The sequence below is a fragment of the Ursus arctos genome, unplaced genomic scaffold (assembly GCF_023065955.2).
Source record: "Ursus arctos isolate Adak ecotype North America unplaced genomic scaffold, UrsArc2.0 scaffold_3, whole genome shotgun sequence".
In the NCBI taxonomy this organism is placed as follows: Eukaryota; Metazoa; Chordata; class Mammalia; order Carnivora; family Ursidae; genus Ursus; species Ursus arctos.
The window spans coordinates 69,881,631-69,907,940 of NW_026622985.1; the positions used below are offsets into that span (position 1 = coordinate 69,881,631).

Genomic DNA, 26,310 nt, shown 5'->3' on the forward strand with positions numbered 1-26,310 from the left:
GGAATGGGAGAGAAAGAGATGCAAATTGGGGGTTCCCTATCGTCCCACATTTGTTCTGAAGTGCCAACCTGTATTAGAGGCTGTAGCACTTGAGATGACTATTCAATCTTTGGAGATGGGCCCTCTGATTTAGTTAGGGGCTAAAGGGGATTGGTTAAATGCTTCCATTCTTCCTATGTTTGGTAAGATTTGCAACTCACTTAGTTGTTCCATGGAGAGTCCTTCAATTAATTACTCTCTTCCCAATTCTGCCTGGCAGAACTGCTGCTGAGGAGGTGTGGAAACTCCACAGAGGCCTGTCAGAAAGAAGGGCAACAGCGCTGAGGCCGCCCTCTCTGCTGCCAGTTGTGGGCTGCTGCTGGAGGTATTCAGTTTCATCAAAAAGTAGTTAGCTTCTTCTGCCTTCCAGGTATGTATTCAAGCCGCTGGATCTATTCATGAGCATTCTTCCATCCTAAGTGATTTTCTCTTCAGGTTAATGGAATGGGAAAAAGGTAAATGTACTTCCCAAACATTCCATTTAAAACTGAATTTTATTTCACTTTTTTGGTAGAATGAAAAGAAACACCTTTCCCCTCCCAAGAGTGACATAAAAAGGTGCCTGATTTATCATTCAAACCAGGACACTTTCCGACTGACAATGGGTTCTAATAACAACACTGCCTGCCTGGCTAACATGCTCCAGGATGAACCAGATGAACCAGATGCATGATCACCCTGCACCTAACTAGGCACAGGATCAGTTACAAAAAGACTTTAGTCTAGACAAGTATGCCATTCTGTAAGGAGACATAAAATACACATCTGGGTAACTTGGGCTTCATACAACCAGGTTATTTTTACAGGTAATGAAGTTATAATCAAGTAGAACAGAACAGCTTAGAGAACAGTATTCATTTTACTATCTCAATGTATAGCACAAACTTTTCTAGGATATTATGTTTCAAGAGCAATAATAGCATGTTAATTTGGTGCGTTGGGGTTATGATTTGGGCAGTGATTTTCAGCTGAGGTTAATTTTCCTTTCTTTCTACCTCTCCATCTTCCCTCCCCTACCACACACACACATACACACACACACACACACACACACACCCCCCCCATACACACACATAGTACAATTCTTAATATTGGAAGACATTTTTGGTTATCAGTACTAGAAAATACTGCTGGAATATACGGGTGGAGTCCAAGGATGTTGCTAACCGTCCTAGAATGCATTCAACAGCCCCCACAATACACAGAGGTTTTTAGTCCAAAGCACCAATAGTGCTGAGTTGAGAAACCCTGAATTAGAGTTAGAAAATGCCCTGAACAGAACTTGCAGAAGCAAGCATAGAGTGAGCATGTCACTTGGGAGTAACCAGTAACTAACTGTAGTACTTGTTAGCTTTCTCTTCTCTGACATGGCTTCTTTCTGACATTTTGACACATTGATTAAGCCTCCAAATTGCAAGCCGATGACAACTTCCTGGACTGACTGACCAGTGAAGAGATTTTTCCCAGACTGTTTAGTGGGAACTCAACCCAATAAAAGAGTGATATTCATATAAATTAATCGTGATCCCTTCTGCTCCAGGCATCTACAACACAAGGGTCATACATTCATTCCATAATAGTTAAGTCATTTATAAGAGTATATTTGCAACTTTAAGTCAAGTTCTTTGTTTCTTTTTTTTTTTTAAGATTTTATTTATTTATTCGAGAAAGAGCATCAGTGAGAGAAAGCACAAGCCGGGGGAGGGGCAGGGAGAGAGGGAGGAGAAGATTCCCCACAGAGCAGGGAGTCTGATGTGGGACTTGATCCCAGGTTCCTGGGATCGTGTCCTGAGCTGAAAGCAGATGCTTAAAGGACTGAGCCACCCGGGCGCCCCAAGTTCTTTGTTTCTACAGAATTAAAATTTCTGAGGGGCGCCTGGGTGGCGCAGTCATTAAGCATCTGCCTTCAGCTCAGGGCGTGATCCCAGCATTCTGGGATCGAGCCCCACATCAGGCTCCTCCGCTATGAGCCTGCTTCTTCCTCTCCCACCCCCCCGCTTGTGTTCCCTCTCTTGCTGGCTATCTCTGTCAAATAAATAAATAAAATCTTTAAAAAAATTTTCTGAGTAAACTGATATGTTAACTTAAAATTCAACCACAAAATCTATAGTAGAAATATCTGCTAAAAAAATGGAGTTATATGATTTATAAGAATTTGGGAGGGGTGACTTTTTAATATAGCTGACTTTCAGAACAAAGCTTTATCCATTCCAGTAAAGTTAGTTACTAAGTTATTAATAATTATCACAACATTTTAAATTCAGACCTCTTGATTTTCTCTCAGCATTTTAATCTCCTATGCAAAAGCTGTAAATGTTTTTGAATGTTTTTCCTTATTTCTCATTCTTTGGCCTCTCATTCTTTGTGGCAACTATTTATTCTATACCAATTAAATAATAAAAAGAATTGAAAGGTAGTTATAAAGGAAAGAACAGTAATGATTTCCTTTACCATTTTTGACCATTTGGAAAATGATTAGTGTCTTGGTCCATTTGGGCTGCTATACCAAAATACCATATACTGGGTGGCTTATCAACAACAGAAATTTATTTCTCACAGTTCTAGAGGCTGAAAGTTCAAGTTTGGAGTGCGAGCATAGTCAGGTAAGGGCCCTTTTCAGGCTTGCAGATTCATTGTATCCCCACATGGTGAAAGAGGCAAGAGATTTCTCTGGAGTTTCCTTATAAGTCACTAACCCCAAGATGAGGGCTCCAACCTCATGATTTAGGAAACTCCCAAAGTCCCCACCTCCAATACCATCATCTTTGAGGGGTTATGATTCCAATATATGAATATTCAAACCATAGCAATAAACTTTGCAACTACCAACACAGGAGCTCAAGAAAGGTAAAGAGTGTGGTGTGTACAAATGATAGGGGGAAAAGGTGAGAATAACTGTTGAGAGAGGAAGTAAGGTGGTAACTAGAAATGGGCAGTTCTGAGAGAGCTCATAAAAGAGAGTTATTCACTTTCATGGTCTCTTTGTGACTTTTCTACAAAGCTTAATAGCAGAAACCATAAGAGAAACAAACATATCTTATATTATTAATTCTTCAAGCAATGAAAACCTTTGCATTCCTAAGCTGTTTATTTAACAAATTTTGATGGCAAATAAAAAACACAAGTCATAATTTAATCTTCCTTGATAACACCGGTCCATAATTTTATCCATCTTTTCTTGCACAATGCTATAATGCAGAGCACAATTCGGCACTAACTTTCCATCTTTAAGCCTTTTCTTTGCTATCAAGTTGTCAGTTCTCAAATCTGTCTGCTGCTGCTAGAATGCCTGCCTCTAGCTTGCTTCCCATCTTTTCTGGGGCTTGGAAAACAGATAACTGAGCTGGCTAAGAGTTATACATAAAATACATTAGCTTTAAGGCTGCAAAATACAGAATCACAGCCTAGACTGAGCCTCTGAGTTTCTCAACAGCCATTCTGGGGTACAGCAGCCTTTTCTCTCTTACACTCATGCTCGGGGCTTCATTGAAGTGGTGCAAATGCTGATTCCTTAATAAACAATTAAGAAACCATAGTCCTCCTCAGGCTCATTGTTCCATTTCTCTAGACAGCTACAACTTAGGTTTTAGAATGGGGGTACTAAATCGTTGTTCTCAAGGGAAGACTTACAATTGGCTTAGCTTCTCCTCAGACAGTCCTGTGACCAATCACCATTTTCCTGCCTACCTTCCCCTCCTGTTTACTACAGTTGCTTGCTCTTAGCTTGGAAACTCTCTAGGGCTCAACAAGAATAGTCCACAGTTCAGTGGCTGCCTTCTTCACTACATCTGCTCTTGCAGAATGGGAAGAAAATAAAGCACTAAAGGTAACATGGAAATTCAGAAACCAAAATAATATTTTGGTTTTTTTAATTAGAGCAAAAAAAATGAAAAAGGGAAGTTCTGTGAGTAGGTCAAATTATGCTGGCTGCCATGATTTATTAGACAAGCAATGGAAATATTTGCTATGGAAATAATTGTTTAAAATGCATAGTTTATGATAGAATTTGAAAAAAGACAAATTTTATCTATACAAGGAAAAGTATATAAAAGATAATTCTGAGGCTCTATGCTAGATAGATTTTAATATCTCCTACAGCTGTGTAGAGAGGATTTTTCATGAGAAAAATCAAAAGTTAACTTGAGGGAATCTCCAAGAAGGTCCTCAGCAAGCAAGTGACATAGCAGAAGGTGCATGATGTGTGTATTATGGGGTTATGTGTTCAATAGTAGTCATATTGGTTAGAGTTGTTCAGTTTGCATTCCTCTGATTGTATTTCCAGTGACTCTAGATGTGTTTGGAATAGATGGTCCTTACCAAAATGAGGGCCTCATTCATAATGATGTTTGTGTTTTCTTTTTCACCAAATCTACTTAAGCATAAGTCCTGTTACTTGTACCTTTTTAAATGCTCTCAATTTATCCCCTCTTCGCTATCACACTGGAATTGCCTTAGGTCAGACCCTCATCATTTCTACCGTGGACTACTTCTTCTAATAGATCTCCTTACCTTCCATCTCATCATCTGGTCTATGTTTCACACATCACTAGAATGATCTGGGTAACAAGAAAGATCTAATCATTAAAACTGTTTAATGTGTCCACACTTCTTTAGGAAAAGACTAAATCCGTAATAAAAATGTATAGATATTCCTGATTTAGTTTCTTCTAACCTCACTAGAATTACTTCTTGTCCTCCACCCCCCACCCCAGTTTTACCTTACATTCCAATAACACAGAACTGTTTGCCATTTTCTCAATGTCCCATCCTCTCTTGCCTTTAGGCCCATTATTTGTCTTCTTCTTTTCTCCACCCCGCATCCTGAAACAGGCTCTCTTCTACTTGCCCAAAGGGACTCAAAGTTACCTCCTCCAGGATACCTTACCAACACTACACCTTTCCATTCCAGACTGCCTCACTCCATCCAGGATGGCTTAGGTGTCTAACTATGTTTTCCCACAACACCAACATCATGGATATAATTCTTAACAGACAGCATGTTTGTCATGTTCACATGATAAAGTTTTCTGAGGTGTCTAACTATGTTTTCCCATAACACCAACATCATGGATATAATTCTTATCAGACAGCATGTTTGTCATGTTTACATGACAAAGTTTTCTGAGGGTCAGGATCAGGTTTTAATACCTGTATCTTCAGCAGAAGCCTATCATAAAGTAGATAATTTAAAAATGTTTGTTGAAGGAAGAAATGAAGAAAGGGAGAGAAGGGAGGAAGGAAAGGAGGGAGGGAGAGAGGGAGGGAGGGAGGGAGGGAGGGAGGGAGGAAGGAAGGAAGGAAGGAAGGAAGGAAGGAAGGAAGGAAGGAAAGAAAGGAGGATAGAAGGGAGGGAAGGAGGACAGGAGGAAGGGATGGAGGGATGGAGGAAATAATGAGGAGCTCCTCTTCAAAATTAAACCTGGCAACAAAAAATTCTGGAAAACAATTGAGTACGACCTCCACTTTAATACCCAAGTAGAGTCTGCATTTAGAATGCTCTTCAGGGGGCATAGTGAAAGTATTTTCCTTGGAAATGTGCTTGCTGGGAGTTACATGATGACAAGAATTCATATCTTAAGGCAACAAAATCAAAATTCCTTAAAAGAAAAAGCATGTCGTTCTCCAAAAAGTTTGTGGAACCCATAAGAAATCTTATATTCTGTTATTTGTTCTGCTTCATGAGCATACCTGACAGTCTCATGGGTTACTAAAAAGTACACCTGTCATCAATGATAGTCAAAAATTTTTTGGATTTAGATTTCAATACAGAACTAGCAAAATGTTTGTAGTGCTGTGTTGTGCCATCTGTGTGCATTACAACTCAAGGGACTACTTAAATGATGTGTTAGAGCAACAGTGTTATAAAAGGAATTCACAAGGAAACTTTTAATGAATTTCTCTTTAGGCCATTTGATTTGGGATCAAATATGACATATGCAAAAGTCCTAGAATCAACCTTGCCAAATGACAAGCTTGCAGAGTTCATAGTAAGTAAGGACACAGTTTCTTCTTTAGTGGCTGTGCCCATCAATCAAGCACACTTTCTTGCCAAGATGGTCAGCAGGGTCTGCTCCACAGAAATGCATATTCCAGAGTCCCTGCCAGTCAGTGCAGACACATTAACCTCTGTTCAACTTGCAAGGGTGATACCTCTGCTCTTTCTCTGGCAAAGCCAATATCTTGCTAGAAAGAAAGGGATGCCATTCACATCACCCCCAAAGGAAACTTAATAGCTAACATCATAATTCCCATTATTGACCATTGGACACATGATGGTAAGTCCAAGACGGGATCTTCACATCCAGAGGGTCCAGCACAAGATGTTCTAGGATAACAGTGTTGGTACTGCACTGGTCTGTGCTATAATACAAGAGGGGAATGGAGTCTGGTTATGTTGGATCGAAAATTGGTAAAGATGTTTTCCATAGTATTCTCTTTTGAGGCCTTTTGCCAAAGATATCAGTGTTAAAACTTGCCTTCCTTAAGAGCACTGTAAGTTAATTGGGGGGAAAATGGCTCCTTTACAGAGAAGGAAATTGGGGTAAGAAGTATAAAAGCAGATGAACCACATTCTATGCAAAAATCAGTGCCTAATCATAAGATGAGGGTGGCTTGACTTCCAGAGGTTGTTAACAAATGTGCCAAGGTGATCTCAGAGACACTTGGCAAGAAAGGCAGTGTTATTCCCTCAGGAACAAACAATTGAACAAATTTACTTGAACCAATTTAGCTTGGAATATCTCTTTGGTTTCACTGATCATACTGAAGAACTCCAGGAACTACTTTCAAGGAATTCTCCAACTACTCAACCACATCCAATGGTTCTAAAGCCTAAGGCAAACCTTGGCAACCACAGGGTACTATAAAAAGTACCCTGAAAGAGCATCTCCATCTAGTGCCTGCAATAAATTAGCTACTTGCTATTCTAAAGGAAAGTTTGTTTAAGTAAGTCTAAATTTATCAATGCCAATTTCAGAGTTGCCACTGAAAAAACTAAAACAATTGTCATTCAAGTGGGACTCTGAATTGCAATCAATTCAGAATTTAATAAATCTTAAATTTTCCTAGTTATATAAGATCCTGTTTTCAAAGAATCCAGGAACAAGACTGCATTTTGAAGATGCATTGATTATGTGCTCAAAAAGCCTTGCAGAAATAACCATTGACTATCACATTTGATGATACTGGTTATAAGAACAGGGAAATTTTTTTAAATATAAAATCAGAAATTTTAATGTCTTTTTCTAAATTTACCCATATTACTGGGATTCATCCCACCTAAGACAATATGCATGTAATTACAGTTAGCCTTCTAAAAAGGCCAAGCAAGAATTTTAAGCTATTTAATAGCTCTTGAATTTCCACCATGTTTTCAGTTAGGAGGCCAATCACTTTTTCAGCTATAGTAGTAATGTTTTCCATGGTCCTGACCTCAGTAAGAGTTAAGTCTGACATCTGGAAAGCACAGCAGCCCCTGATGTCTGGTGTCCGGGCCATCCCCCAACCAGTGAAATCGGAATCTCTGGTGATGGCAAAGGGGAGCATTGAAAGCTGAAATGTTCCTAAAAGTTTCCCAGGTGATTCTGTTGTTCAGCCAGGGCTGTGACTCACTGTGGCATATGAACAGCACTGTGCTAAACACAGTGATGGATGTTAGCAACATGTAATTTATTCCCTTACCCTTAAGGACTTTGCCTTGGAGAAATAATACAATTCTGCAGATAATAAATATCTTTTGGAGTGCCTACCTACTTGTTTCCTTTTTCCCTGAAACTTTTCCACCTACAGACTACCACAGGAGTGGGCTTAGGCAGCTGTTGTATCAAAAAAACCTCTGCCCCTTCCAACCACACTGATCAAACAGAGGACTGGATATGCAGCACATGATGTGATGACCAAATGTCTTGAAGTTTGGAATTAAGTTCCTAAAAGTCTAATTCAGTTATCTGAGCATAACTGAGCTGAAAGAAAACAGAAATAATAACAGAGGGAAATGTGGGAGAGACAGAAGGGAAAAATGTGAGAGTAATTATTCCTGGGAAAGCATCAGAGGGGTAGTATATGATCCTGAGAGTCAGGAAGAGAACTGCCTAGCTTTCTGATAGGTTCCAGTTCATATCCTGCAAGGCCCATTTTTTGGACTCTATAGGTTCACAATATGTTCTTCTTATTTTGAGCTGGCTGAGTGGGTCTCTATGCCTTGCAATAAAAAAATACTTCTTTCTCCATTTCATGTTCTGGGTCCCAGTTCGATTCTCATCTAATCTGTGAGCCATCCACATCCTTACCTGGTTTCATGAAAATAGTAAGAGCAGTAAGAGTTCAGATAAATGGGAAACCCAAGTGCACTGGAGTGGTCTGGAAGGCTTCACAGATCAGGTGGAACTGAACTGGAATCTGAAAGGAGAAGAGAATAGAACCCACTCCAGGTGAAAGAAAGAGCAAACAAAATGTCATAGATGCAGGAATGTACCAAAGGAGCCTGGCGCCTACATGGAAAGATGGGGAACACTGGAAAATTCATTACCTTTGTGGGAATGAACCAAATTAAAGGCCAATAATGCTAACTCAATGTTCTTCTACTCCTTGGTTTCTCCTGCAGGTAAAACATCCTGATGCTCTGTACTCTTAAATAAATGCTTTCTAAACCCTTAAATACATCACATTCTGCCTAACTCTTCTAGGGGAAAATGCACTAATAATAACAAACAAACAGTAATAAAAGAAAAACATTGATGGGGCGCCTGGGTGGCTCAGTCAGTTAAGTGACCCACTCTTGATTTTGGCTCAGGTTATGATCTCAGGGTCGTGAGATGGAGCCCCGCATCAGGCTCCATGCTCAGCAAGGAGTCTTCCTGAGATTCTCTCCCCTTCCCTCTCCATCTGCCCTTCCCCCCACTGGCACACACGTGCTCTCTCTCTCTATAAAATAAATAAGTAAATATTTTTAAAAACGCATTTTGGATAATATTAGATAAATATTTAATTTATCTATGAAGTTTGCAGTAGTATTTACCATCAACTGGAAATAATGAGAACAGGGTTCTGAGTATTAGGAAACCTTTCAGTTCAAGCACTTTTCCATCAGTGATGTAGACACAGAGTCAAGGTGTGTGGCCAGGGGGCAATGCTGGCAATCAGCCAAAATGTTTTATTAGAGTATCAGCCCTGGACCAAGCCACGCTCCAAGGGTCCCAAGACTGACTTTCTCCAGCTCACTTCCAGTGATCTTCTCACTAGAATATCTACATTTAGTATCTTCTATCTGTGCTAAACCTGGTCCTTAAGTTAGAGATGGCCCACGCTGAATGGGCTCTTAGAGGTTAATGAACATTTTACCATTGTGGAAACTAAGGTGGATAATTGCTGGGATCAAGGGGAATGCTGAATTCACTTAAAAAAAAAAAAAACTTTTTTCTTCCATCTACCATCTCCATCATTTAACTGAAATCACTTTTTAACGTCTCTCGTTCTCTTTCCTTAGAATGCAGGCAGAAGCAGCTTGTACAAAACCAGCCCACTCCATACGTCAAGCAGTGTTTGTATATATTTCAGTGTATCCAAGCAAGGCCTTTTTAACTTTCCATCCTATGAACAGAGCTGTACTTTCCTGAATGGCAGCCAGGAAAAAACTTGGAGATTTGGCAGGAAGACTGTGGGAAGCCTGGTGCAACACCAGGCTGAGATCTGGAGCAGAGGCTTTCTACAAAGGCAGAGGAGTGCAACACCTCCCTTTGTTTAGTGCTACATACGAGTACAAATGGAGCCCCCAGATTGCAATCAGGCCCTATTGTATAAACTTGGGGTTTCCATGCCATACAGCATTTTTGGCACAAGTACCTTATTATTTTTCAGCTGGAAAACCAATTAGCATTCTTTTTATATCTGGGTGTTAATACTTGGGACTTAGAGCGATATTTTGGCCACCAGCCCACATGGCTGTAGTCTCTTGGGCAATGCCTGACAAATTAAGATAAAACCGTTACTTCATGTTTTCCTACAAAGAGAAAACAAAAACTGTTTCCTGCTCTTATTAATTGGATGAAGTCAATTTCCACATTTACAAATAAAAAGGTAGGCATAATCAGGGTGTCAACCCAGAGCTCTTATCTCTCCCCAGGCTGGTTCCTCTTGCAGGAATGTGAGGGAGCAAGAACTGTCAGGTTCTGACTAAGCTTCCCTCCTCTTGGAAAAAATCCTCATGGTCAACAGAGGATGGGCTTCGAGCACCACGAGGTCACCCTTTGACCTCTGCGGCGTTTTTGCTTCACAAGTTCAAGCAATGTGATCTACCTGAGGTAAAGAACTGTTAGCAGATTCCAGCCCTGACAAGTAGATTAGTCATAACAGTCAAGAGGGCACTGCCCAATTTGAAAGAAATAAACAGAGCCAAATATTTCCCTATCTTAAAAGCAGAGCAAAGTAAAGTTCACACTCTAGGAATGTAGTTTATGATTAGAGAAAGCCATATCTGGGCTGCTGTCTCAGAATCTCTGAGCATGTGAAGAGGAGGAGAGGAGGCTGAAATTGTTTTGAGAGGTGCCCATCCTATCAAATACTCCCTTATGATAAGCCATGCCATGGCGACACAACTTAATGCCACAAGTCAGAGGAATGTGGCCCTGCAGCAGGCAGACCACAACTTTGGAAAATCTCCAGGATGATGCAAAATATTTAGAAGGGAAGTGGTAAAACAAACAGAAAGGAAACAGCCATCCAACTGCAGTCTGAAGACAAAAATATGTTGGACACGAGAAATGGTTTGGGTGTAGTTACAACAGTGTTTCTGTGTTGTCGGTACTGAATGTACATCTCTTTGCTAGAAATGGCCTGAAGGGTCTGTTGCTTCCCTTCAAGACTTTCTTTGTAAATAGTGGGTGGTGGCATCCTAAAAAAAAAAAAAAAAGAAAGAAAAAAAAACCATTTGAAAGACTTCTTTAAAGAATTTGTACAGAACATTTTCTTTGTAACAAAATCTATTCTGGAGCTATATTATTTAACAAGGGGGCTGTGTTCTAAGTCATACAGAAATTTATTATCCTTTTTTTTTCTTATTGCTATGTTTGCTATCAAACACAGAATATAATTGCCTGTAATAATCTAAAGGAGTAATTATAAAATGCCCAGTCTTGCACAGGAAAAGAAGCATTAAGAATTGAGGCTCTAAGCACAGGAGTCACCCATATACACGAGGGGTCCATATATCCCAATTTGCCCACAGAGTCTCACTTTACTCCAGTTGTTCAGATTTAATTACTTATAATTCCCCTTTCACTAACAAAAATGGTTTGCATAATAAATAATTTAGTGACCCTACTCCTGCGCAGAGACCAAAAGTCTTCTGTCTGTTCCCAAGTCCTCAGAGGACACCAATCTAATGCTTTGCCAAGCTCAGAACATGAAAGCAATATAAAAAAAGGAGGGAAAGGGGGAGTTGCTGCCATCTTGCAAAGAAGAATCCTCAACAGTTTGGCTTCACCTAAAAGAAGCATAGAAAAACCATGCACAAAATCAACTCTGCTTCTACTGGGGAAAGAGAGAAACTGCCCATCTTTAAAGATCCCCTGAGGCAGCCTTCAGGAGTACCTGGGCTCTTCCCACTAGATTCTAAACTGAGGTCTAAACAAGTATTTCTTTGTCAAATCCTGAAAGGCAGGCAGTCATTTCAAAAGCAGACATGCATGCTTTTTTGTGCCTGCCAGTCTGGAATATACAGACATCCCCTCACTGAACAATTATTTGACTTGCGATTTTTTTACTTTACCATGGTGCACAAGCAATACACATCCACTAGAAACCATACCTCGAATTTTCAATTTTGATCTTTTCCAGGGCTAACGATATGGTCCTTTCTTGGGATGCTAGGCAGCGGCAACGAGCCACAGCTCCCAGTCAGCTGCATGACTACAAGGGTAAACAACCAATCCACTTCCAACCATTCTGTTCCTATGCAACCATTCTGGTTTTCACTTTCAGTACAGTATTCAGTAAGTTAATTAGATATTCAACACATTATTATAAAATAGGCTTTTTGTTACATGATTTTGCCCAACTACAGGCTAATGAAAGTGTTCTGATCATGTTTAAGGTAGGCTAGCCTAAGCTATGATGCTCAGTAGGTTAAGTGTATTAAATGCAATTTCAACTTATAGTCTTTTCAACTTATAATGGGGAATGGGGAAGTAACCCCGTCATAAGCTGAGGAAGATCTGTATTGCTTAGATGTTCCAAAGCAGAAAATATTTAGCCATTTCATATTGCCACCAGCTACACTGCTGGGCTGCAGCTATTTGGATCAGAATGGAAATGCTTTGATCTCTTTTACATCTAAGTTTAATTGTGGCCTGGGCCCAAAAGGTGGACTAATTTTGGCAACTTCCCTTGTACACTTTTATCTAAAGATAAAAGGAACACTTGGAAGTATAAACAGAAGGTGTATTTCTGTAAGCCCAACAGCCACCACGTCAAACAAAGAAGACTATAGAAACTTGTGCTGAATATTAGCTCTGATTTCTTCAGCTCTGCTCCCTCATTCATTGGCAGTCAGTAGGATCATTTCCTTCCATTGTAAACATATAAAGATAATATAACATTAAAGAACTTAAAAAGGAAAGAACATTTCCAGCATGGTGACTTTCTGTTTTACATGAAATTTTTAAAAATTAAAAACCCGTTTTTTTTAAATTACAAAATTATTACACTGACCTTGCTTGGGTACAGGAGTTCAAGGTTCTTATGCATGCTCGGAAAATATGTGGATGATGGGAGATGGTGGAAGAGTCATTCTCCTAACCTCCTGTGTCTCAAGGGTCTGAGCTTTAATTGGAATTTACAGCTTGCAAAGCTCAGTTAGAAAAGAACACAGGAACCCATAGAAGCCAGCCAAAAGCTCTAGGAAAGAATCATGACTTGACAATGACCTTTGCACTTTGCAAATTCTTCATTCAAGGACCAAATGAAAGCAACTGAAGCCCAGTGGGGTTTACTGTAGCCTATTTGATCTTATAGAGCTACAGTCCATTCCAGTATAGACCAAGGGACAATGGAGTTCAAAAAGTGGGGAGGTGGTCTCTTTGTAGGGACACACATCTGAGAACACAGACACAGTTTAGCTGAATGCAAACCAGATAAACTCTGAGCAAAGGTAGTGGTCACATTATTGCCAAAGCAGTGCACTCAATAAAAACAAAAAGTACCAAATTGGAAGGAGAGGTTTCTGGCCTTTTTTGCCAATATCTAAGGAGACAAGTGAGTTTCGTGAAGGACTCTTAGGACACACAGCAATATGACATGGCTTAAACATACTAACTTTGCCAACTACCCTCTTCTAGTGATTTTACCAGTGAAGATAAACCAACCAGACCAGTGCTGAAAAGAGCTGATGAAAGGTAATGCAGCAGAATTTATGTATTAAAATGTCCTAATATAGAGAATTAAAGTAACACTGAAAAACACTTTTTGTGGGTTATCAAAGGGCATCACAGTAATAATTTGTCTGCGGAAATGCATCTTTTAATTTTTTTCCTTTGAATGAAATTGCTTTTTTTGTCTTGTTACATTGTCCGCTTAAAAGTTAGAGGAGTAGTACCACCTCATTTGGCTTTTCAGTGGTAAATATTTTCCAGGTTTCTGGATAAGGGGATGTGACTCAAGCATGAGAAATATGAAATTCCCATTAAAGTTTCCTGGCCATCTCGGAAATCAGAATTCCATGTAAAGTTTGGGAGTTGCATTACATCACATCTAAAACACCTTCCAATAATGCAACTTTTGCATAACAAGAATCTCAACAGTCTTAAAGAACTTCCTTTTATGTCCATTTCAACACTGCCCCCCCACCCAGAAAAGAAAAATTGGCAGCATAGCCAGAGGTCAAGAGAAAATGTAAGTAGAGAAAGGCCCAAACCATGTTAGTGACAGACATGTGATTCTCACACTCCTGGAAGCAGTCTTCTGTCATGTGAGGAAGAGCTTAAGCCACCATGCCTGACCTTCCCTAAATATTCCTCTCTTTGATTTAAAAAAAAATTTTTTTTTGGTTAAACAAAAAACACATGAATATGTTCTCACAGAGCAGTCAATCCACACAAAAGCATATGGAATAAAAAATATAGAGACACAATGTGTTTATACATATATGGGTCATACACATTTACATATGATTCTATTATCCTATGGCAACTTCTTTTCACCTGAGTCTTTTTTAAAACAAAGATTTTATTTATTTACCTGAGAGAGAGAAAGCACCACGAGTGGGGGGGGGAGCAGCAGAGGGAGAGGGAGAAACAGACTCCCCGCTGAGCAGAGCAGGGAGTGTAGGGCTTGATTCCAGGACCCTGGGATCATGACCTTGGCCCAAGGCAGATGCTTAATCAACTGACCACCCAGGCGCTGGTGCCCCTCACTTGGGTCTTAAAGAACTTTCTAATTTAGTTTTAGTAGATAAAGACCTGGCTCTTTCTTTAAAATAACAGGAAGGTCTGAATTTTATGTATTCTCACTTTTGTTAATAGTATTTGCTATTATAAAAGAGAATACCCTTTTTAAATATATTTTACTGACTATGAGTGAATATTTCTGTGGGGCAGATTCCTAGAAGTAGATTACAAGGCCAAAGATTAAGCTTATTTTAGATTTTGGTAAATATTGTCTAATTTATATTTGCTTTGGTCATACTCTTTCTTCTGTTAATGGTCCTTTGTATCCCTTGTCCGCCTTCTATTTGGTTCTTTGTGCTTTGCATATTCATATGTAGTCACTCTTTGTTTATTGCAAATCCTTTATATATGTTGTAAATATTTCCCTAGTCTGTAGCTTACTGTTTAACTTCATTTTTATTGTTGTCCCACAGGAGGATTTTTGTTTTTATGAGGTAAAAGTTACAAATACTTTCTTATATGATTTGTGATTTTTGTGTATTACTTAGGAAAGCTTTCCTAATTCCCAGAGTTATAAAAACTTTTTTTACATTTTCTTCAAATACTTTTACAATTTGTTTTTAATATTTATTCTTAATAATCTCTCCAAAATATATTTTTGCTTATGATGTGAGCTATGAGTTCAATTTTTTCCCCCAAAAGGAAAGCCAGCTGTCATAATGCAATTCAGTGACAAGTCTGAACACCTTTACTGATTAGAGATGACATTTTTACTATAAGCTACATTCCTGTATATTCTCAGGTTTCCATTCTATTTTTTTCTATTAATGTGTTTGTCTATTCCTGTGCCAAAATACACTGTTTAAATCTTCTTACATTATATTCTGATTATTACTAGGTCAAATCCCATCATTCTCTTCTTTAAAAATTTGACTTTTCTTTTTTCCATATGTATTTGAGCTTGTCAACATCTTGATATTGTTGAGTCTTCCCATTGAGAAATATGGAATAGCACTTTATTTATGTAGGTTTTTATACAGTATTCATAAAAGTCTGGTAGATATCCTATTTATTCTAAATATAAAATGAGTTTTATTGCTATTATGAATGAATCCTACTTATCATTATGTTTTCTAATTGATTATTGCTAATATCAAGAAAGCCAATGATTTTTATATATTGACTTTTATATCTGATCACCTTACTATATTTCTAAAGTACCCTCTTAAATTCTAACAGTTGTGTTTTTTTGTTTCTTTGTTTTGTTTTATCAGCCTCTGATTTTCTTTGTAGAAAAACTTATATATTTCTCAAATTACTTATTGGAGTTTTAGTGAAACTTAAAACTCAAGTTTTTTAAGATCAACCAATCAACAGTTAAGCTTTGAGAGCTTTATAGACTAAATGTCTATATTTCCCCCAAATTCTTACGTTGAAGCCCTAAACAACAACGATGAGATGATACTTAGAAATAGGGCCTTAGGAAAGTAATTAGGGTTAAATGACGTGTCAAGGGTAGGCTCTCATCATAAGATTAGTGGTCTTATAAGAAGAAAAAGAAAGAGAAAGATCTCTCATTCTTTCCCAGTACACATACCAAGGAAAGGCCACGTGAGATCACAGCAAGAAGGTAGCTATATGCAAGCCAGGAAAACAGGTGTCATCAGAACCCAACCATGCTGGCACCCTGATCTCACACTTCCAGCCTTCAGAACTATGAGAAAATAAACCTCTGTTGTTTAAGCCACTGAGTCCACAGTAATTTTTTTTATGGCAGCCCATGCTAAGACAGAGAACTTACTTTTGTTATGCTAGGCAGGGTGGGGATATTTATGTATCCCAATGAGAAAACATGTCAACTCTTATTTGTGAAACTTACAGGTTCAATATCTTGACATTATGGTTTGAGTGCTTTGGATTTTTTGGTATAGGTCAAGTACTATATTTTCCTAGTAAGTTTATCCTACTCCTCCCACACATACACAAAGAGTCTCAAATTTAAAAGCTGTTTTCAATTTCTAATGCTTGTCAACAGGCCACCAGTGAAACTTACAATCAAGAATATATAAACTATAAAGGGAAGCCATCCCTAAAACTGAATAAATAAGGCCAAGAGGAAATCATTTTCAGCTTCACTAGCACACAGGCTATTTCTGTTCTTAGCCAGCCTGGGTCTTCCATAGAAGAGCACCCCCTAGGTCAGGGTTTGCCTGTCATATGGAAATGCTGCAGCAGACTTCCTCTGAGTAGCCCAGCCCTTCAGCTTACAAGGCCACATTTCCTGTGGGAAGGAATTCCTGAGGCCAGAATCCTTGCTAACTTCCCTTCCCAAAACTGATTGCTTCATAAAAGGACACACTTTGTCTGGTTCTGTAGGTCCAAAAGAATATAGAAAAATTAAGATTAACAACTTCTGGCTGATCTTGTCCCTCCATTTTCTTTCTTATAAGCTATGAGCTCATTTCCTTCAACTTAATTCGTATGTAGTAGATCCATTTTAGTTTATAGATACAGATGGGAGAGACTTGTGGATGAGAAGATCTCACGTTCTATCTTTATTGGTTTTGATGGATTGGTTTGCTCCCCGAGCCATCCCTGACTGACTGTGGGTTTCCAGAGCACTGTTTTGAGGAAAGGCTTGAGGCTGCTTCTGGTCATGATCAATGAATAACGTCTGCCATGAGCATGGGAGAGAAAGGGGGGCGATGCCGGCCAAGCATTTTCCATCTTTGAATATAATTGGGTTTTTGTTTCTGAGCTTAGTTTTATAACCTTGGAAGTTTTATTCATTTGTAGCTATTGTACACATAAAAGGAAAAACATTGTTTTGTTTTTTTTTTAACCTAAATCAACAAAAAGGCCCAAACAGTTAAGGACTCTTAAATCTAGAAAGACTTAATGCTAAACACTGAGTGTATTAGTGTATAACCTAAGCAAAGCCTGAGTCAAAATAATACATTCCGTAAATATATTATTACATAGTTGTGATTTTCCTCATTATGATTAATGGTACTAGTATGGTGGTACTACTAATAACTTTCAAAATCCAACTTGGTATAATACTGGGTGGCATATAAGATTATCAATGAAATATGAGCCAGATATTTTCAGATAAAAATAGAGTACTTCATTTTCACAACTGAAACATGTCAGGAGGCTAAAGGCTATGGAAAGAATATGAATGTTGTTGGTTTTTACCAAAGACGAGTTTTATGTTTTGTGTAATTGAGTAATAAAACCCAAAAGTTAGACTTTGCAAAATATTTCAGAAACTTTCAAGAAAATACTGATGAAAAAAAAAAAAGTAATGCACAGTTCTAGACATTGGAGTTTCACAAGTCTGTTTTTCAGACAGAATTATTTATAAAGTCTTGTAGTGACAACAGTTTGTTTTAAAAAAAAAGTGTTTAGCTATGGTTTGGGATATTATATCATAAGAACTCAAATCACTATTTTTCCATTTCCACATATTTCTAAGATTTTATTTTATTTTTTACAGGCAAGGAATCATTCCTTCTAACCACCCACTACTGTGACTCAACTTGTCTATTACATTAGAAATACTGTATAAGCAGAGAGAGAAAGGGGAATTCACTTGGAAAATTAGCTAACAATCATCATACTAATCTATTTCCATGAACCATTATGACACATCTTAAGCTATCCCCCGCAGAAATTCACACAGAAATTTGGGCTACAAAACAAACATTTATATGATACCATATTTTTTATTAACTTTCCAATTTTTAAAATTATTTTAAACAGCCATCCGTAATGTGTTTCCATGAAATTTAATGGTACTTCCTTCTAGTGATGATATGCCTATCACTGTTTCCTACTAAATACCTACCAACATGACCTTTGCCAGCAAACTTGGGTAAAAAAATGAATTTTTAGACTATTTGCTTACCATTAGCCAATAGCTTGTTTCACATCTCTAAGGACTTAACCCATTGGCCCTTATGTTCAGAAAAACAAATGGATTTTAAAAATAATTGCTATTTATTCATTGGAGACAATGTCTTTGGAGGGACTAGAAGACCAGTGCTTCTTTTAACCTATGCTGCATTTGACCCTAACACTAACAAAACCACATTAAGATGTAAAGAAATTCCTTGATTCTGTTTTGCTACAAATTTTATTTTAAAAATTACCACTCCAAAATAATCTGCTATAAAATATGTGGTCTGTGTAGGAAAGCTTGACAGTTCTACATTTATATACAAGACCCTAAAAACCAAATAAACATATATCCAGGCAGCTCTTCATCACTGCGACATAGCATGCTGATTGTTTATGGCATTTCCCTCCAGGCCCTAGCCTTGAACCCCAGCTTGACAACTTTCTAGCTATGTGACCCAGTACAAGTAACTTAAACATCTCTGTTCTGAATTTCCCCATACATAAATGAGGGTACTAACAGTGCCTATTCAGAAGGTGGTATGATAATTAAATGAATAAGTACATGCAAAGAACTTAAAATAATTTCAAGCACAAAATAAATATCATTTAAGAATTAAAAAATGATGCCAGAGGTTTTCAGGAATAGGTAGTTGTATTTAGGAGCATGAATTGACAATAAAGCAATAGAATCTATTTTCCAAAACTGGAAAAGGTATAATCAGGGTGTAGTGTGGACAATTCCCAGTCTTTTGGTTCAACTGGTCTTTGTGTAGTAACGTCTTACATGGCGTGTCAGACTCTGACACAGATATCAATGCCTCTTCATCTTCCACAGGATTGATTTTATGAGAGTTTACTAAGAGGCCAGATGACAAATGGTCTGTTAGCAAAGTTTTTTGTTTTTGTTTTTGTTTTTTTACCACCACAATGATTTCTTAAATAAAGTATAAAATGTATGGGCTTCACAATTTTTAATCAGAAGAATGGTTTTATTTCACAGACAATGTATTCTGTAATTATCCTTTGGTAATGCATTGACTCTGTCAAAAAGCTAATCACTCACTCTGCAAAAATTGTGAACAATTGGGAAGTTAGCTGAATTAAATGGCATCATTTGTGAAAGTTTAGCTGTTCTTACCTGATTAACAATTGCATTAAGAATGAAGCTTTGAGGCAAAATAATCCAGCTTAAGGGCCAAGTATCAACACCATTAGATCCATACATGATCACAGCCTACAGTACAAGATAGTATCTATAACATTTAAAGTTGAAAGAGACCTTAGAATCCATATAACCTAACCTCCTAGGTTTTATAATTGAGTAATCCCACTAATGAACATACATTAACTATGGGAATCAACTATGAAGTTACAGAATCCCAACCAGAAACCAGAGCCCTAAACTCTACATTCAGTACTTTTCTTTCCTTTTAATGTATTCCAAACCACCTTCTTGTTGCAAGGATCAACATTTTTTTTCCTCTGAATTAACACTGTCTGGTGATTAAGTTGAATATGTTTCATTTTATAGATAATAGGTGAAAAATACTAGGTCGCCTTTGATTGAATGCTAACCATCTTTCTTGGCTCATTGCCTGTATGTATTTTTCAAGTGATTTATTGTACAGAGATTCTCAATGATTTGTGTCAGCCACAATGCAAAATGTAAAGGGGCTCAGCTGCAAAATTAGGGACACCATTAGTAACAGTGTTAAAAATATCCCCCATAATAACTTAGCAAAGTAGAAACGAGAATGGGGAATTTTAAAAATTTATTTTATTAGAGTTTTGCCTTTAACCTTTTCCTTTTACATCACTGCTTAAAACCACATTGTCATCTTCCTCCCTTGAAAGAGACCCAACAGATCGTACCTTTGCTGTTGGCACTTACGAAAGCTGAGCATTTGAAAATAACTAGGTTGAACTTCAGCACTGTCAATTCTAACCTGAGCTTTAAATATCACATCACTGCAGGCAAATGGTATACATTTATGAGGAAGAAAGTGGTTCCTATATTTATCTTACTAATGTGATTTTTATGGATGAGTAAATGCACTCAGTGTCTCACAGTCATTCTGTCCAAGGAACTGCCTTGTGAGACAGGGATATTTGGTGCTTGATTGAGGGTTGCTCCTTGAAGATAATCCAAACTGCATGGGCATTTTATTGAATCCTGCAAATAGCACTATATTCTGCTTCAACGCAGAGACATATCAAAAGTCGGGATGCTTTTCTCTAGGAATTTCTATTGATGCTGAAAAGTTTAAAAATGTCTTTCACTGTGACAGAACAATACTAATGAGAAGAGTTTGAGCATTGGCAAGAGTTGCAGTATGTCAAGTTATTCAAGGGATCACATTAATATTTCCCTTTTGTTTTATGATCAATAGTACTGGGCTTGAGTAGCTCTTTCCCATTTCATTACCCAGTGAACTGCCTTTCTTTCCTTGCCATCTCAAAAATCCCCTCTTCCCTGAAGTCTTCCCAAACTCCCTTAGGCAATTAGTGGTTCCCTTCTCTCTGAACCAAAAGCACATTGAACACCACTTGAACACCATTTGTTGCACTGTGTCACTATTATTTCTTTCACATCTGTCCTCACTGGAGTATAGTAACGGCATCTAGTCATCTTTTTATCTGCAGTGCCTCCTGCACAGGGAAGTATCAAGATCTGTCTTAAACTGTTGGTCCAGTACCTTTACTACATTCTTTCAAATTAATTAAGAAACTTAATACAGGAGTTACGATAATGAATAAAATTATGTATTAAATAAAGGAGGAGTAACAGTCTGTGCAACCGAAACATGTAAGCACTATGAACACACATATACACTGAATTGGTCCACCATCCCTCAACTGAAACTCTTGAGGATAGCTGTAGTTCAAAATTCAGAACTTTTAGTGAATTTTAGAATATGACAGTCTGTAAATGGCACATTGTTTAATATTCCCATAATGGTCTGGGTCAGCATCCCCCCAAATACCACATTAATATTTCTGTAGCATAAGTATGAATATTCACCTTCAAGAAGAATAAAGACACAAGTGACTTCATAAATTCAGGATAGGTTTTGCCACCAAATGAGTTTGCCACAAACTTATGAAAATTTTTTTTTGGTTTTCAGAGTTCTCTGGATTTTGGAATTGTGAATAAGGGATTATGAACATGCGTAACAAAATGCATTTGGTGCTTCATCAAGTCTGCCTCTTTGAATACACTCCAAACTGAATTTGGAACAAGATATTATTCTTTCCTACAAAAACAGAGTAACAGAATAAAATATTCTTCATGTCTGTCATTTAAATTTTAGTCTATTTCCAAAATCTTTATTCCTATAAAAAAGTAAATTGCTCTGCATTGGTTTATCTCATCAGTAAGTTATATTACTTGGAAGGATAAAAACAGGCAAAAAAAAATCAAATTATTGAAAAGCTGGTATATAATGATCTTATTAAATGAAATGGAATAATAAGAGGGCTTTCTCACTGTAATCATTTAGAAAACTTCAGTTAACTCATGAGGCAAAAATATAAATTAGCAGATGTTATATACATATATTGTATATTGTGATAGGATTATTGTTTCTCTTTTAGTACTTATACTTAAAAAAATTTTTTTACAGTGAATCTAGTAAATGTAGGTTTTATTATTATTATTCAGATATGTCAGGGTAATAGATCAGGTGACAATTGTCACTGAAAAGATAGTTTGTTATACTCACAGCTCCCAAGAGGAGGGGGCATGCCACACCATGTGGGGCCACACGGGGAAGCATCAGGCTCAGTCAGGCAGAGGAAGCAAAGAGAAAACATGGACAACAGCCTTTATTGCAGTTTCTGTGGGCAAGAACAGACAAGGCAGGGTAAGCAGATTTAGGATTGTCTTGTTTGAGTAATTTCAACAGCCTCTGGGGCATAAGGGCTATCTCAAGTCTGGACCTAGATACTGAAGTGATTAGAGCAGGTGGATAGTGGCCCAGAGTGTGAGAGGCCAATAAAGGGGGTGGTTAGGCTCTGGGTTGGTTGGTTTGCATATGAAAGGTACCCTCCATGTGAGTTGATTGCTATCTCAAGGAATTACTTAGCTCTTGAGAAGGTAGTCCCTCCACCATCAGCAAACCCCTAAGATGTCAATGCATCAAATACAGAAACTAAAAAATATTATACCATCTACAAATGCATGCAAATATATACATTTAAACCAATAACGAATTCTAAGAATTATTGCTTTACCCTCTTTACTAGTTTTGTTTTGTTAGCGTCTTTTCTCACTTCATTGCAAGAGCAAATATTCAAATTATTACTTTTTAACCTATTTTCATTTTTAGTTTAAAAGCTGAATCATGTTCAGGGAGTGATGGGCTTTTGTATCTAGTACAATCTCAAGGAACATTAATTCTCTTATGTTGCCACACTTCCTTTCCCCTTCTCTTAATATTTATTGAGAATTCACTGTGTACTATGCTAGACACCAGGATTGCACCTTGTAGTCTTTAGAGAGGGGACGATCTCATAGGGGCTGCAGATATTCAATACATAAACACACACAGAATTAACTATTTGGCATCCTGAGAAGCCAGAAGATACTGCAAGGAGGCATGATGCCCTCATTAGTTTGAATTCAAGAGCACATCATGTAAATAGTTTTTAATATCATTTAATACAGTTATTTACTTTTATGCATTATTTACTTTTATGCATTTTGCAAAGTTTGGACTTGAAATCTTCTGAAGTTGGCAAACAATAGAAATTTCTTTTAAAATTTTTATGGGACATATGAAAAATATACCACATGAAGCAACTTATGAGCAAGATATAAAGTAGAATTCTGAGTTATGAGCTTTCATTATTCCCTTGAAACTGTTCCATTCTGTTGTATTTATTGGGTACCTGCTATATGCCCAGAAATCTTTGCTGGGAAGTTCCAGCTAATGCAAAACCATAAAGTGTGACTAGTTCAATGATTTTGTACTTTTTTGAGAAATTTGATTTTTTTAAGCTTTCATTCAATAAAACATTAGGTGATATGTTGAACAGATTCAGCTATTTCTGAATGTGATCATTTCAAAACCTAATAGTGGATGAGATATTATAAAACTATATACAAAACATTGCTCTCCTTGGCTATTATGAATGCAAGATTAACAATTAACATCCACCTTTCAGGCACAAAATAGATGTAGCAGAGACACCTTTTTGATTCTGTGGTCGGAAAGGTCACAGCTGTCTTCAGCCTTGTGCTTGCTGGCGGAGGGAGGTGGGAGGCTTCCTTTGTCCTCCACTTAAGCTTCCTCATTCTCAGTATGTGATAACCCATGACCAAGGATAGGAAGCAAATAACAGCAGCACCTCCAAGGCCTTCCCGCTCCCTCCTTCCTCTCTCTGCCCTGCTTCCTTCCTTCTTTAACATAATGTGCTCTTACCATGTTATCTCTGTTCTAGAGTGGTAAAAATAGTTATTTCTTAAATATCATAAAATCCTAGGTCTAGGAGAAAGCTTAAAAGAGTATCTAACTTATCCTTTTGTTTACATACCTGATTAATAAAAATTACATACAAGTGCATACAGTTCAAGAAAGCAACCTATGTGATGTGTTTTATAACAGCAATAACAGTGTTAGTTCTGTATGAGTTACTAGTTCACCATGGGTGCCTTGTCATAAACGCTGCCCAAATAAAGGCTTTCTATGGAACATTATTGCAGCTCCACTGGGGACTATTTTTTAACCAGTCTATCTTCATTAATCTTTTGTAGATAACCTTTTTGTTTTCTTTTAAAAATTCATCTTCCAAATAGACACTCATGGTACTTTGCTTTTTGATATCGTGATCTCTATTAAATTACTTGTTGCACATCATTGCAACAGTAGAATTTAATAAAAACAGGCTTTTGTAATATTAGTTCCTTCTCTCAGATATTTTGATATGTATCTTCCAAGTATGACAAAATTCCCAATAAAGATGTATCTCCTTGATTATTCAAGGTTCTTCGCTAGACTGAGATGGGAGAATACACCTCAATGTTCTTAATTTCTGTTTCGAATGACACCTTCTTTCAGTTTCTTACTAAAGCTGTTGAATGTGCTTGTCCTTTGTCTTATATGCCCTTGATGGCCTCTCAGGGCTCAGAACAATGAACTAGTCACACTTTATGGTTTTGCATTAGCTGGAACTTCCCAGCAAAGATTTCTGGGCATATAGCAGGTACCCAATAAGTACAACAGAATGGAACAGTTTCAAGGGAATAATGAAAGCTCATAACTCAGAATTCTACTTTATATCTTGCTCATAAGTTGCTTCATGTGGTATATTTTTCATATGTCCCATAAAAATTTTAAAAGAAATTTCTATTGTTTGCCAACTTCAGAAGATTTCAAGTCCAAACTTTGCAAAATGCATAAAAGTAAATAATGCATAAAAGTAAATAACTGTATTAAATGATATTAAAAACTATTTACATGATGTGCTCTTGAATTCAAACTAATGAGGGCATCATGCCTCCTTGCAGTATCTTCTGGCTTCTCAGGATGCCAAATAGTTAATTCTGTGTGTGTTTATGTATTGAATATCTGCAGCCCCTATGAGATCGTCCCCTCTGTGAATTTGTACTTTCCTGGGTAACTTGTTTGTTTTTTTAAGCTTTCATCCAATAAAAGCATTAATGGGTAGGTTGAATAGATTCAACTATTTCTGAATGTAGTCATTTCAAAACCTAATTCCGAGTGAGATATTATAAAACCATGTTCAAGACAGTGCTACCTTGGCCTTTATGATTGCAAGGTAATCAGTTTTAAGTTCTGGCAATGACGTTGAACTCTAAATCAGGCTGAAATCTTTTTTCACTTGAGATTTCTTGAGATTAGAGAGCTAATGCCATTTAGAAATCCAGATGACTTTGCCCATATTTGGCCCTAAAGATCAGTCATAGTGGGGTTAAGCTTTCAGGGAATTCCTCTGCCCACCTACCTGAGCCAACCCCCATCTTTACCTTAAAAGCAGTCTGCAGGCATGGTGTTTCCCAGAGTGTGATCTGTGAACCACCTGCATCAGAACCCACTGGAGTATTTACTATCAATGCTTATTTAATAGATGTAGTAAGATGAATAGTGCCCCCTAAAAATTCATACCCACCCAGAACCTCAGAATATGACCTTATTTGGAAATAGGGTCTTTGTAGATGTAATTAGTTCAGATGAGGTCATACTGGATTAGAGTGGGTCCTAGATCCAATAACTGCTGTCCTTATAAGAAAAATGCCAAGGATGGCCAGGAGCCACCAGAAGCTGGCAAGAGGCAAGGAAGCGTTCTTTCCTAGAATCTTAAGAGAAGTATGGCCCTGATGACACCTTGATTTCAGACTTTAAGCCTTCAGACTGTGAGAAAACATCTTTCTATTATTTTAAGCTACCCAGTTTGTGGTTGTTTGTTGTGGCAGCCCTAGGAGAGTAAGACAGTGGCCTTACCCACAACTGACTGAATTCTGAGGGGATAGCTCAGAACTTTTGAAAAGCCTCTTGACTATTTCTGATGTTCATATAGGTGCTTACCAAAGTGGGGCATCATAACAGGTAATGGCTGATTTTATGTCAATTTGACTGGGCCACAGCATGCTCAGATATTTGGTCAGACGTTATTCTGGGTGTTTCTGAGAGGGTATTTTTGGATGAAATCACCATTTATATTGGTAGACTAACATAGATTGTCCTCCCTAATTTGGGTGAGCTTCATCCAATCAGTTGAAGATCTGAATAAAATGAAAGGCTGACCCTCACCTGAATAGGAGAGAAATCTTTCAGTTTGACAATTTTTAACCTGGGACACTGGGTTTTTTTCCTGCCTTCATTGAACATGAATTAAAACATTGGCTCTTCTTGGGTCTCCAGATTGCTGACTCACCAGATACAGATCTTGGGACTTGCCAGCCTCCATAATTGCGTGAACCAATTCTTTATAATCAATGATATATTATATAATTGCATATACATATAAT

At 37.7% G+C, this 26,310-nt stretch overlaps 1 protein-coding gene across 1 annotated transcript in view; it reads right to left on the bottom strand.

Annotated features, from left to right (window-relative positions):
- TFEC (transcription factor EC) overlaps positions 1 to 26,310 on the bottom strand; it is a 623,128-nt gene that overhangs the window by 340,075 nt on the left and 256,743 nt on the right. The window contains exon 3 of the mRNA XM_057304253.1: positions 22,043 to 22,157. The gene's annotated coding sequence lies outside the window, so the exon portion shown is untranslated. The remainder of the gene's footprint in view (positions 1 to 22,042; positions 22,158 to 26,310) is intronic.